This window comes from Ovis canadensis, chromosome 2 (genome assembly GCF_042477335.2).
Source record: "Ovis canadensis isolate MfBH-ARS-UI-01 breed Bighorn chromosome 2, ARS-UI_OviCan_v2, whole genome shotgun sequence".
NCBI classification, from domain to species: Eukaryota; Metazoa; Chordata; class Mammalia; order Artiodactyla; family Bovidae; genus Ovis; species Ovis canadensis.
In genome coordinates, this window is record NC_091246.1 from 221,797,047 (window position 1) to 221,810,930 (window position 13,884).

Sequence of the window (13,884 nt, forward strand, 5' to 3'; positions counted from 1 at the left end):
GCAACTGTCTAAACAGGTCCTTGAGGATCTTCTCTTCTTTGGATGGCCCTGGTTGGCTGTGTTTTACATTTAGGGTAAACAAAACTATCCTTAGAGTTTAAAACTCTCACCTGGACATAGTCAAAATACTTGGAGAATTAAAATATATAGACCATATATTTAGAGTACAGGTTTTAAACATATATCATCCTAGGTATTCTGCACCCAAACCTATAATATATCCAGAGTTCCTGTTTATGTCAAATGTTAAATTAGCCTGTACAAACTTACAGGTTACACTATATTTTATATCACCCAACATTATCCTATATCTCTCTGCCACATGTGAGTGTAGAAATTTGTCCTCAAATGAAAGGCTCTTTGTACATTTTGAATATAAAAATGAATAATGAATGAACTTCAACTGTTCAATTCATTAGGTAATCAATAAGTAACACTTCAGTATTACTGAAAAGTCTATGTGGAGAGAAAGAAATATATTCATTAAGTTTTTCATGAAGAACTGCAAAACAACCACTTTTCCATTCCCTAACAATTTTTTTTTCTAACTAAGGAAAATGAACCTGAATAAGAACTAGTCCAAAGACTAACTCTGAATGTGATATACCATTATGACATGTTAACTTTTATTATTAAACACCACTAATTAGTCACTTATGCCCCCAAAGCAAAGTATAATCGTTGTCCGTGAAAAGGATCTTAACGATTGCTGGAGAGTACTTATGACCACCAGTGGTACCAGTCTCGGTCTCAGTTCAGTTGCTCAGTCATGTCTGACTCTTTGTGACCCCATGGACCACAGCATGCCAGGCCTCCCTGTTCATCACCAACTCCTGGAGTTTACACAAACTCATGTCCATTGAGTCGGTGATGCTATCCAAACTTCTCATCTTCTGTCATCCCCTTCTCCTCCCACCTTCAATCATCAGAGTCTTTTCTAATGAAAAGTTCTTTGCATCAGGTGGCCAAAATATTGGAGTTTCAGCTTCAACATCAGTCCTTCTAATGAATATTCAGGACTGATTTCCTTTAAGATGGACTGGTTGGATCTCCTTGCAGTCCAAAGGAACATCAATAATTCAAAAGCATCAATTCTTTGGCGCTCAGCTTTCTTCAAAGGCCAACTTTCACATCCATACATGACTACTGGAAGAAAATATAGCTTTTACTAGACAGACCTTTGTTGGCAAAGTAATATCTCTGCTTTTTAAGCCAACTTTTTCACTCTCCTCTTTCAACTTTCATCGAGAGGCTCTTTAGCTCTTCTTCACTTTCTGCCTTAAGGGTTGTGTCATCTGCATATCTGAGGTTATTGATATTTCTCCCGGCCATCTTGACTCCAGCTTGTGCTTCATCCAGCCCAGCATTTCTCAGGATGTACTCTGCATATAAGTTAAATAAGCAAGATGACAATATACAGCCTTGATGTACTCCTTTTCCTATTTGGAACCAGTCTGTTTTTCCATGTCCAGTTCTAACTGTTGCTTCTTGACCTGCATACAGATTTCTCAAGAGGCAAGTCAGGTGGTCTGGCATTCAAATCTCTTGAAGAATTATCCACAGTTTGTTGTGATCCACACAGTCAAGGACTTTGGCATAGTCAGTAAAACAGAAATAGATGTTTTTTTCTGGAACTCTCTTGCTTTTTCAATGATCCAACAGATGTTGGTAATTTGATCTCTGATTCCTCTGCCTTTCCTAAAACCAGCTTGAACATCTGAAAGTTCACGGTTCATGTATTGCTGAAGCCTGGCTAGGAGAATTTTGAGCATTACTTTACTAGCATGTGAGATGAATACAATCGTGTGGTAGTTTGAGCATTCTTTGGCATTGCCTTTCTTTGGGATTGGAATGAAAACTGACCTTTTCCAGTCCTGTGGCCACTGCTGAATTTTCCAGATTTGCTGGCCTATTGAGTGTAGCACTTTCACAGCATCATCTTTCAGGATTTGAAATAGCTCACCTGAAATTCCATCACCTCTACTAGCTTTGTTCATAGTGATCCTTCTAAGGCCCATTTGACTTCGCATTCCAGGATGTCTGGACCTGGCTGAGTGATCACACCATAGTGAGTATCTGGGTCATGAAGATCTTTTTTGTACAGTTCTTCTGTGTATTCTTGCCACCTCTTCTTAATATCTTCTGCTTCTGTTAGCTCCATACCATTTCTGTCCTTTATTGAGCCAATCTCTGCATGCAGTGTTCCCTTGGTATCTCTAATTTTCTTGAAGAGATCTCTAACCTTTCCCATTCTATCGTTTTCCTCTGTTTCTTTGCATTGATCACTGAGGAAGGCTTTCTTATCTCTCCTTGCTATTCTTTGGAACTCTGCATTCAAATGGGTGTATCTTTCCTTTTCTCCTTTGCCTTTTGCTTTTCTTCCTTTCACAGCTATTTGTTAGGCCTCCTCAGGCAACCATTTTGCCTTTTTGCATTTGTTTTTCTTGGGGATGGTCTTGATCCCTGCCTCCTGTACAATGTCACAAACCTCCATCCATAGTTCTTGAGGCTATGTCTGTCTATACTCTATCTATCAGATCTAATCCCTTGAATCTATTTCTCACTTCTACTGTATAATCATAAGGGATTTGATTTAGGTCATACCTGTATAGGCTAGTGGTTTTCCCTACTTTCTTCACTGTAAGTCTGAATTTGGCAATAAGGAATTCATGATCTGAGCCACAGTCAGCTCCTGGTCTTGTTTTTGCTGACTGTTTAGAGCTTCTCTATCTTTGGCTGCAAAAAATATAATCAAACTGATTTCTAGTATACCAGTGGTCCAGTGGTACCAGTATTTTCGAGCAAATAGACTGAGCCCCAAGGTTTGCTTGCTCTCATTCTTAGTCCAGTAAATGCAAACAGATGACCCAGGTGTAGAAGAGCCAAAGGGGCAATAAGTGTGTACTGAAAGAGAGTATAACTAGAACAACTTCTTAAATTTCCAACACATGATAAGACTGTCTTATTCCAAATGGCAAGATTCATTTGCCCAGCATCATGTAAACTACTTTTAAGGTAAGGTACTATTTTCTTATATTGAAAAGCAACAAGAAGAAGATAAAAATCTACCCTCTGTATTGAAGGTATAGGCTGTACATCCTAATTTGTAAACATCCCTATAACATTTTCTACATTATCTTAATTCTTCAAAAATGCTGAAAAAATTTAACTTGCATAAATGCCAACTATCTTGGGTGCTAAATACTTTCTTTCTACATGCTAAGATTTATTTTTCTGCCTTCCTGAATTATAACTTGCCAAGAGCAAGATACATTAAAGATATAAATGAAAGTTTAAAGCAATAGAATCTACTATAAACAATATTCAGTTAATATAAAAATCATCATTCTCAGATTAAGACCAAGAAAAAAAGGAAGTACAGTGATATATATGTAGGTAAATGAAGTTTTCCCAGAAAAGAGCAAAATGTAGCAATTGCCTTTAAAAATAAATATTTTTAATATTGTATGTGCAAGGTAATCTGATCCCTAGGTAAATAATAATGGTCTCTTTAGCCTTTATAATATGTAGTTTGTAAGAATAAATATAAAGTAATATACTTCTAAAACTTTTCTCTAATGAGGTAAAAAAAATATTTTTTGATTTCTTGGCCTCCATGTTTCCTTGTCTCATTTCCTAGTGCTCAATGAGTCTTCCGTGGTGGCTCAGACAGTAAAGAATCTGCCTGCAATGCAGAAGAACTGGGTTTGATCCCTGGGTCAGAAGATCCCCTGGAAAAGGGAACGCCAACCCACTCCAGTATTCTTGCCTGGAAAATCCTATAGAGAGAGGAATCTGGCAGGCTACAGCCCATGGGGTTATAAAAAATCAGACATGACTGAAAGACTAACACTCAGTGTTTACCTCAAGCAAGATTTTCCAGTGGCTAACAATGAGTATAGCCAATCCACAAAATATACCCCATTCTTATTAAAGTTAGGTTAGCACCAAGAAAACGTTATCAATTTAGTCTGAGTAAAATAGAAACATTAAGGAAATATGTGAATAGCTGGGCATATACAAAATAGGAGGAGAAAGAGAACATTTTAGAGGGGGAGGATTACAGTAATTGCTGTAGGAATTTATTGTTTTAAAAAATTTTATTAAGCATTTGCTTCTCCATCCTCTATACATCTTCATGAACTTACAATCCAAATGCTTCCCTGAAAGATATAACATTTCTAGACTGTTTTTCTTCCACCAAAAGACTCTGACTTTGGCCTATCTTTCAGCTCCAGTCATTTCCATGGGAATTAATATTCTTAATGTTTTTTATTTTTATAATATGAAAAAAAGATTAGCACAGCATCCACATAAAGAAAATATTTCCATTTTGGTGTATCGTATAAATATTTCAAATATTTGGTAACTGACCATTCATTAGTCATTAGATCACTAGTCATTAGATCATCCAAATGACTAACTGCATTTTTTTTATATTTCATCTGCCAATATGTCAGTGAGTTTTCTGTATTTTTCACTGAGATAAATAGTCAGTCATATTCATGATTTGGAAGAAAAAGCCACTTCATGAAAAACTGAAATAGACAGGAAACACCCTCCATAAACATTAAATTAGGAGTTTTCATATCCTTTTCAACTAAACTGAATTTGTTACAAGCCCCTGTTCAAATATTTAATTTCATATCCCTTACTGTCTCCCAGTTTAGTAGTGGTACAAATAAAGAAGGAAATAGACTGGCTGAAAGGTAAATGGAAAGAAGGCACAAAGGATGGGCAGTGCACAAATAAGAGAAAAGACTTTGGAGCCATCCAATGCCTTCTAAAGGTGCTTGGCTAAAATGGTGCTATGTATCAACACATATGATGTTAATATTCCTAATAAACAAAGAGCTCCTTGAGATAAATAAGAGAAAAAAACAATCCCACATGGAAGAAAACAGGCAAAGAGTATACAAAGAAAATTATACAGAAGAAAACCAACTGTCTAGTAAATATATGAAAACACAGAAACCTCACAGGGGATCAGAATGATAGCAATTAAAACAATGAAATACCAGTATTGTATTGATGATAATTTGAGACTGATGATACCTCAAATCAGCAAAGATACCAAGAGCTGAGAAAATGCTGGAACAACTTTTAAGAAGGCACTATCAAAAATATTCATGTAATTTGAAGTTAATAGTTCTACTTTTTGTACGTCATCCCAGATTTACTTCATCCCATATTTATGAACTAAATTTCCACTGCATTTTAAGAGCTTAAAGGTGGGAGATATGTAATAGTACTTCAGGGGAGTAATAAAAGTATGTTGCAGCCTGATGTTTTTCACTGCTGTGTAAAATAAACAAGGAGTGTAAGAGTAGACTATCCATTTTTTTATATATAACATAGTATTGTAGTATATATATAATATATACATTTTAGGTGATATATTTAAACATCTTAATTTTTAACTGATATACAATTTTAAATAGATATTAAATTTGTATGTACATAAAGAGCCAAGTATGAATACACGATAGAATATTAGCAGTGATTCAGTGACTGCTTTTAGGGAGTAAAAGTGTGAAGGTAAATGTGGGAGAGACGAGAGTTAACCTCTTTAAAATATTAAATCTTTACAAATTGAGAATAACACCAGCAGAAAAGTACACAAACAGGCAGTTCACAAGCAAAATATAAATGTTCAAAAAATATAAGAACTATTCAAGCTCACTAACAAATTAGATTTTTACTTTTTAAACCCTTTGTTATTTTTGTATATAGCATAGGAAAAGCTCTGTAACAATATACACCAAATTTTTAACAGTGATATGGTGATCAGAAGAGTAATTAAAGGATAGGGATCAAACCCATTTCTCCTGCATCTCCTGCATTGCAGGCAGATTCTTTACCACTGAGCCACAGGAGGAACCCATTTATATATAAAGATGACTAAAACACTTAATAAAATAAGACTAAGGGTATATTAAAATACATTTACCTCAGCCCTAAAAGACAGAATCATGCTTAATACATAAACATTAGAGGCATTCTTAATAAGCTCAGGAACAAGACAAAGCTCTACATTATTACTGAAAATTCAAATAGATAGTAGGCATGAACTAGCTAATATAATCAGAAAAGAAAGAAGTCAGAGGGAAAAAGTCAGGAGACAGAACGTCTATCATTTACATATGAGAATATACTTGAAAAATCCAAGAAAATAGACTAAAAACTGCTATAAAGAAAATTTAGTAAGATAGTAGAGAAAAAAATTTAACAGTGCAGATCTCTCTGGGCTTCCCAGTTGACACAATGGTAAAGAATCTGCCCACATTGCAGGAGATGCAGGTTCGATTCCTGGGTCAGGGAGATCCCCTGGAAGAGGAAATGGCAACCTACTCCAGTATTCTTGCCTGGGAAATCCCATGGACAGAGGAGCCTTGTGGGCTACAGTCCAAGGGATCACGTAAGAGTCGGACACAACTTAGCGAGTACACAACAACAATAACAAAACATTTTTAATGATGTATAATATATTTAGCTTCCATTTACCATTATGGTTTTTATCTCATATAATACATTTTTAAGCTCTAATTTCAAGTGGCTCAAAATTATGAAAGTAATGCATAACATTGATATCTACTTAGAATCAACAGATACTAGCTGGCTTAAAAATATTAAAATAAATATTAATCTATGGGGGAGATATATATATATATATATAATATGAAAGTTTAAAAAAGTCACAAAATCTTGCAAAGAACTATTTTTAAATATAATAGACAATTTAAATATAATTTAAAAATTATGACTAATTTCTAAATGTGAAAACTGAAATTTGTTAGAATGCTATTTCTCTAAAGATAAGTGTAAATCTATCAAATTTTCTATGTGATGTAATTTTCTTTTGTAAGTTGGCAAAAGTTGGAAAATTCTAAGTACATGAATGTATTTGGGAAGCTTGGGAAATTCAATCTACCATATATATTAAAACAATATGTAAAGGTATAATAATTTTAAACAGTGTGATAGTAGAACAAAAATAGATAAATATAACAGAAAATCAGAAAGTAATTCACATTTGCATTACAATTTAACATATTCTTCATGTGACATTCAAGCATCTGATGAAAGAATATATTATTCTAAAAAATAAAAGTTAATAATTTTTTTTACAAAAGTGAAATTACATCCCATTACTACCCATTATACAAAATAACTATCAGCTGGATTAAAGACCTCAGTCTAAAAACTGTGATCATAAAGAGATTTTTTTTAATCTAAACATCAATTTACTCTTAGGACAAGAATGGTCTTCCTAAACATAAATGCAAATAAGGAATTTATAAAAGGAAAAATTAAAATAGTATATATCTCTGAACAGTAGGCTAATAAATGATTTTTACTTTCTTTCCTTTGCTAGTCCATAGTTCCTAAATTTCCTGTAACAAACATTTATGATCTCTATGGTTTGAAATTACTATTTAAAAGAGAAACTAGAAAAATTCTTTAAAAGGTAACAAAAAATATTTAGTTGTATAATTAATAACATACCTCTTATTAGAAATTACACTTTTTCTTTGAAGTAACTTCTACTCTATAATTAACGAACCAACTAATAATTCCACCACTTGACTTTCAACTCCTTTAACTATGAGATTCTTTGTAAAGAATTTGGAAAACTTCATTGCCCATTTTATGTACTTGTTAGGATTAAAATATTCACTTAAGTCTATCCATTTACATCTTCATGAAGCTATTTTGCAAATCAGCCTTTTAAGAGTGAAAATTAGTCTTTTACCTCAATTTGATAGTTTCTCACTTCCTCTTAGGTAGACAGTAACAAGTGAAACAGAGACATTAAACAAATACACTGAAGAAGAAAAATTTTCTGGCACTTGTACATATCCATTGGCTATAGAGTCTCTGAAATATTTCATGATGAAAGCACATCCTATGAAGGGCAGTTTCAAAGTCTGCATTTCATTGACTCCATAACTGAAGGTCAGAATTATCATATTCGTATAGAGTAGATGTCAAAACAGAGTAACTATAAACAGACATTTTAATGAGCTACAAACAATAATTTCCTATTGCTTTCATAAAACTTACTCCAAAATATGAAAGGAAATATTTATATTTATGTTGTCTAAAGCCAACAGGACTCCCTCTTAATTCATCAGCAAATTAGATTTCAAAAAGATTATTTTACAATGTTGACACAATGAAAATTAATGCTACATTCATTTCCTGCTAATAACATCTCTTCTTTAATTATCAGGGCTACCCAGTCCTTCAGAAAATGAAAGGAAGAAAGACAACATATGCAAAAATGAGAATTTTTCTCAGTGTTTTCTCCTCAAAATACAGAAAATGCATAGGGACTATTTTTTCCCCATGTAAACATTTGGGTCTGTTCCTCCCACCAAACACACACTTAAGCATACATTAAGAAGTAGAGCTCACTCCTTGGAGCGCCATGCAGTACTTTGATGTCCAGGGTATCACTCCCCAGGGCATCTGAGGGACTGGAGGAAGGGTGATGCGCATGCTTGTACTGAATATCTTGTCCTTACACATTCAGATAACCTCAAAGGTAATCTAGTTCAAGAACAGGAGCTTGGCGGAGTGCTGAACATAGCTCCCAGAACTACCCATGCATTCTATTCTTAACCCCACCTTCCCTCTCGTTCATGAGACTCTCTTCAACCATGTTTTTGTAGAACAGTGCTGACTTCTAGGATTGCATACAGTAATCTCTAACAAAACACCTCTCAACTGTAGATGATGGCAAAGGGGCAGTGCGATCACTAACAGGTTCCTTGCGAGTTGGATTTGATTTCTAGAAGTAATTAAGTGAATGAGGTCTGACGAGGAAGCCAAGACATTCAGTCCTGCCAAGTCTTTTCTAAGGGAAACTTGAGTCACTGACCATGGCGGGAACTACACAAGGGATTGTGTCAGGGGTGTGGAGCCACCAGTCCGTGATGACTCCCACGCTCTCCCTCACACAGCCCAGATGTCCATGTAGTTCTCAGAAGCCCCCAGAGACCAATGGATCACTGCTGATGATGAAGGCGCAGAGTAAGAGAGAGTTTCCCTTCATCCAAACCTCCTTTCCGAGGTCAACTCATTAGGAAGTCCTCCTTCACCTCAAGTCTTTGCCGTATAGAAGCTCAGGCTTTTCAGACACAGAGCAAGCTATATTTGGCCCCATACCCCGTTTCCCTTCACTAATTAATGTAAACCTTGTGCAGTCAGACAAAAATAAAACAAAGTTGCCATGCAAATAGCATTCCTTGACCTGCTTTGAATTTGAATGTCTTCAAAAGCACCTGGCAAGATGAGCCTAGAGGGCTTCCAGGAAGGTATAAGTTACTTCAACTCCCACAGAAGTTTCAGAGATCTGAAGCAAGAGCATGTAACAGACTCATCTCTGAGGCACAGCTTCCCTTTCTTACAGATAAGACCAAACTTCTTGGGCTTCCACATTCCATATCACTGGTAAAGAAGGGATCCAAAACTCTGGGTCCTCTTGAAAACATCCTGACACTTTCCTGGCCTGCAGTCACAGCCTCACCCTCCTTTGTCAGCTGGAGACACTTAGGACTGATTTCTTCCTGCTTAGCTCAGACCTCGCCAGGAGCCCAGGACCACCAGGACACCCCTCATGCCCGAGGCTCTGATCTCCATAGGTGCTATGAGCTCTGATGTAACACCCCAGATCACCACTTTGCAGTCTTGGCCACTGCTTTCTCCTCCATCACACCAACTGCCCCCCTGAATAGTATATGTTTTACTTATTCCATTGTTTATCACCCCTGCTCACAGAAGTACAAAGATCATGCAAAGATTTTTGTCTGTTTTGTTCACTGTTGTGTTCCTACTACCTACAACACATTATAGGTGCAAATATATGTTTGTGAATCAATGAATGAATGTACACCCATATTGTGCTTTTGGAAGAGCCAAAATTAAGAAAAGTCTTTGAGTTCTTTTAACTTCTCTTTTGAAAAGTATCAGTCTTCTACTTCATAGAGAAGAGCTCTCAAATGGAGAGTTTAGGAGGCATTGTGCAATGGGAAGGACGGTGTTTTTCCTAATCAAGTTTGCTTTCATTGTCCACTGGAATTCGTGGTAAATATACTGATGGAAGGCATTTCAAGGTGATCTGGTAGAGACAGGCTGGTTGCCAGGGGAAACTGAGTCAAGCTTGATATTTTACTGCTTTATAACCTTGCTGTGGATATCTAGAGCTTCTGTTTTCTTAACAAATGACTGCATGTAACAAATGACTGCATGTAACAAATGACTGCATGTTCATATTTTTCATATGTTCATATGATAATACTAAAGCAATAATGTAATGCTTTAGCCAGTATTACCTATAATTATATATTTTATCTAACAGTAGGGATTGGACTGCTTACCAGTTAAGGAAGCCACTAGCATTGACTGAATTTGTGATTTGTCAACATTTGGCAAACAGACTCAGAAAATGGGGCTTGATATTAGGACAGAGGGAGCACTGATTGCAGGGAATAATATGTAATTATTGATTTAAAATAATTTCAATAATTATTATATTGATTTTTAGTATATATTATATAATTATATTAATTTATAGTAATTTAAAACAATTAATAATTGTTGATTCAGTTCAGTCGCTCAGTTGTGTCCGACTCTTTGCGACCCCATGAATTGCAGCACGCCAGGCCTCCCTGTCTATCACCAGTTGGAGTTCACTCAAACTCACATGCATCAAGTCAGTGATGCCATCCAGCCATCTCATCCTCTGTCATCCCCTTCTCCTCCTGTCCCCAATCCCTCCCAACATCAGAGTCTTTTCCAATGAGTCAACTCTTCACATTAAATAACATTAAAAAACCAAACTGCAACCAAAAAAGATGATTATTAGAAATATGGCATAAAACTGGGGCAAAGGAAACTTGCTAACCAATACCTTTTCTGGCATACAGTGATGGGGAATCTCTCCAAGGATGGCTGTGGCTGAGGTAGAAAGCCCTTGCAGGAAGACCTCTGATATTTAAATGTAGCTCTGAGCTGCTTCAAATCAGTCTATCAGAAATGTTAAACCTCTTTGGAAACATATTCATGGTTGGTTGCCCCTCAGTTGGGAAAAGGGAAATGGGAAGTTCCTGCATGCATACTCATTTTGCTTACACGAGCTTCATTTGTACAAGGTGATGGTACAGAGCAGCCATAAACGTGGCTGCTTGTCAGGGTAGATAACCAGCCACACCTGAGTCCTCTCTTCTTTCACCCATCACTTTTATGCATTCTGCAGAAAGGTCCATAAAGCAACACACCTGCCTTCTGGATGGCTAAGCTCAGTTAGTCTCCAATGTCATTAAATAACAAAATACTTGGCAGTGTTGTATCAAAACCTTAAAAACCTGCCTCATTCCAACTTACTGCGTGGGAATTTAAAATAGGGGTAAGATGGCAGGTACTAGGGGCTGATGTCCTATGTTTATTTTTTTTAATTTAATTTTTTTAACTTTTTATTTTGTATTGGAGTATAGCTGATTAATAATATTGTAATAGTTTTAGGTACACAGCAGAGTGGCTCAGCCATACATATACATGTATCCATTCTCCCTCAAACTCTCCTCCCAACCAGGCTGCCACATAATATTGAGCAGAGTTTCCTGTACTATACAATAGGACCTTGTTGGTTATCCATTTTATTTTATGTATTTATTTTTTTTATGGAACGCTTCATGAATTTGCGTGTCATCCTTGCACAGGGGCCATGCTAATCTTCTCTGTATCGTTCCAATTTTAGTATATGTGCTGCCAAAGCAAACACTGGTTATCCATTTTAAACACTGCAGTATGTCCATCCCAACCTCCCTAACTATCTGTTCCCCCCATCCTTTCCTCTGGCAACCATAAGTTGGTTCTCTAAGTCTGAGCGTCTGTTTCTATTTTGTAAATAAGTTCATTTGTATCATTTCTTTGACAGAAGGAGAAATATCGTATGACATCCCTTATATGAAGAATCTAAAAGGAAATGATGTCCTGTGTTTAAGATGTGGGATTTTCCATGTCTGTTTTGTCCTTCCTGCATTGATTTGATGATTTCTTTGCGAATGGAGGGAGATGACAATGAGAAGCAGCAGAGGAGGAAAGCTGCAGTGTAGAGGATGACATGAAAGCCTCTCAGGCCACAATTCCTGAAGGTTGATGGCTGAAAACTTAATTCGATTGTTTTCAATAGTCCTAGTAAGTACAATAGCTAAACTGAGTGAAACAGTCAGCCCCCATGCAGATATCTGAGATAAGCTCAAGAGCTTGTTCAACCCATCAAAGTTAGTGCCTCTTCTAGCCTGTCAATGTACGTGTCCCTGAAAACATCCATACATATTTTCTTGCTGATAATTTTATTTTTTAAAATTTTCATAATTAATGTCACTAAAAACTTGAGGAAAGAATGGCTGGTACATCAAGTATTAATGACACCAATTAACTAACATATATTTTCTTGGCTTTATCAGATGACTAGATCATCAGACATAGGCCCAGTTAGTTTAAATGTGGGAAAGAGTAAGCCCAGGATAACAAGGAGACCATAGAAAGATACTGGACCAAGGAGAAAACACCTAGGTCAGGTGCCTGTAGGATGAGGAAGGGAGCAAGGAACGCTGGGAGGCTGAAATGAACTGCCATGTCTGCTGATGGCATGTGTTGAGGGATATAGTTCCCTTTTTCATGTTTCCTCAATGACGGGCCTAATGATAATAATTAACCTAACTACTGAGAGTGCCACCAGCTTTCCCTTGTTGCAGGGGAGACAACTGAGACTAAAGTATATCAGTTCAGTTCAGTTCAGTCGCTCAGTTGTGTCCGCCTCTTTGTGACCCCATGAACTGCAGCACTCCAGGCCTCCAGGTCCATCACCATCTCCCAGAGTTCACTCAGACTCACGTCCATTGAGTTCGTGATGCCATCCAGCCATCTCATCCTCGGTCGTCCCCTTCTCCTCCTGCTCCCAATCCCTCCCAGCATCAGAGTCTTTTCCAATGAGTCAACTCTTCGCATGAGGTGGCCAAAGTACGGGAGCTTCAGCTTCAGCATCATTTCTTCCAAAGAAACCCCAGGGTTGATCTCCTTCAGAATGGACTGGTTGGATCTCCTTGCAGTCCAAGGGACTCTCAAGAGTCTTCTCCAACACCACAGTTCAAAAGCATCAATTCTTCAGCGCTCAGCCTTCTTCACAGTTGGCAAAGTAATGTCTCTGCTTTTGAATATACTATCTAGGTTAGTCATAACTTTTCTTCCAAGGAGTAAGCATCTTTTAATTTCATGGCTGCAGTCACCATCTAAACTACCCTCAGATACATAGCTGGGATTTGAACCCTGCTCTATCAAACTTCAAAGCCAGTGGTGTCTGACCACTTGTTCTCAAAGTAGCCCTGGGCCAGGACACCACCATTATCTGGGAACCAGTCAGAAAGGCACATTTCTGAGCCCCTCCTAAATCTACAGAATCAGGAATTCTGGGAGTGAGACCCAGCATTCTATGCCTTAGCAAGCCATGCAGGCAATTCTGATGCTCACAGTTTTGTTTTGGTTTTTTTCTAATGAAGGATGTATGTGTTGGGGGGTACTCGGGGAGCAAAAGCTGAAAGATTGTCAGCCAATGGTATGTGAGATACTGTTACACTCGGACTAGAAGGAAGACAAGGCTGGAAAGAAAGAGTTAGACACTAAGTTCCCCGGAGTCAAAGCAAGGCCACGTAGGTTGGAGAGGATCTAGCAGTGGTGAACCCCAATGGGAGCAAAGGTGGCTCTACCAGGGCCTAGAAGTGATACAGATGGGAGATACTAGGCAGATGCTATTCAGGTTACGGGTCAAGCATGGTCAGAGCTAAAGATATTTCTTAATATTAAAGCCATGGTCGTTCA

At 37.2% G+C, this 13,884-nt stretch overlaps 1 non-coding gene across 1 annotated transcript; it reads right to left on the bottom strand.

Annotated features, from left to right (window-relative positions):
* Positions 1-11,678: 11,678 nt before the first annotated feature.
* On the bottom strand, positions 11,679-11,785 carry LOC138434802 (U6 spliceosomal RNA). The gene has a single exon (XR_011254882.1). It is a non-coding gene; the product is annotated as a U6 spliceosomal RNA (small nuclear RNA).
* Positions 11,786-13,884: the final 2,099 nt, after the last annotated feature.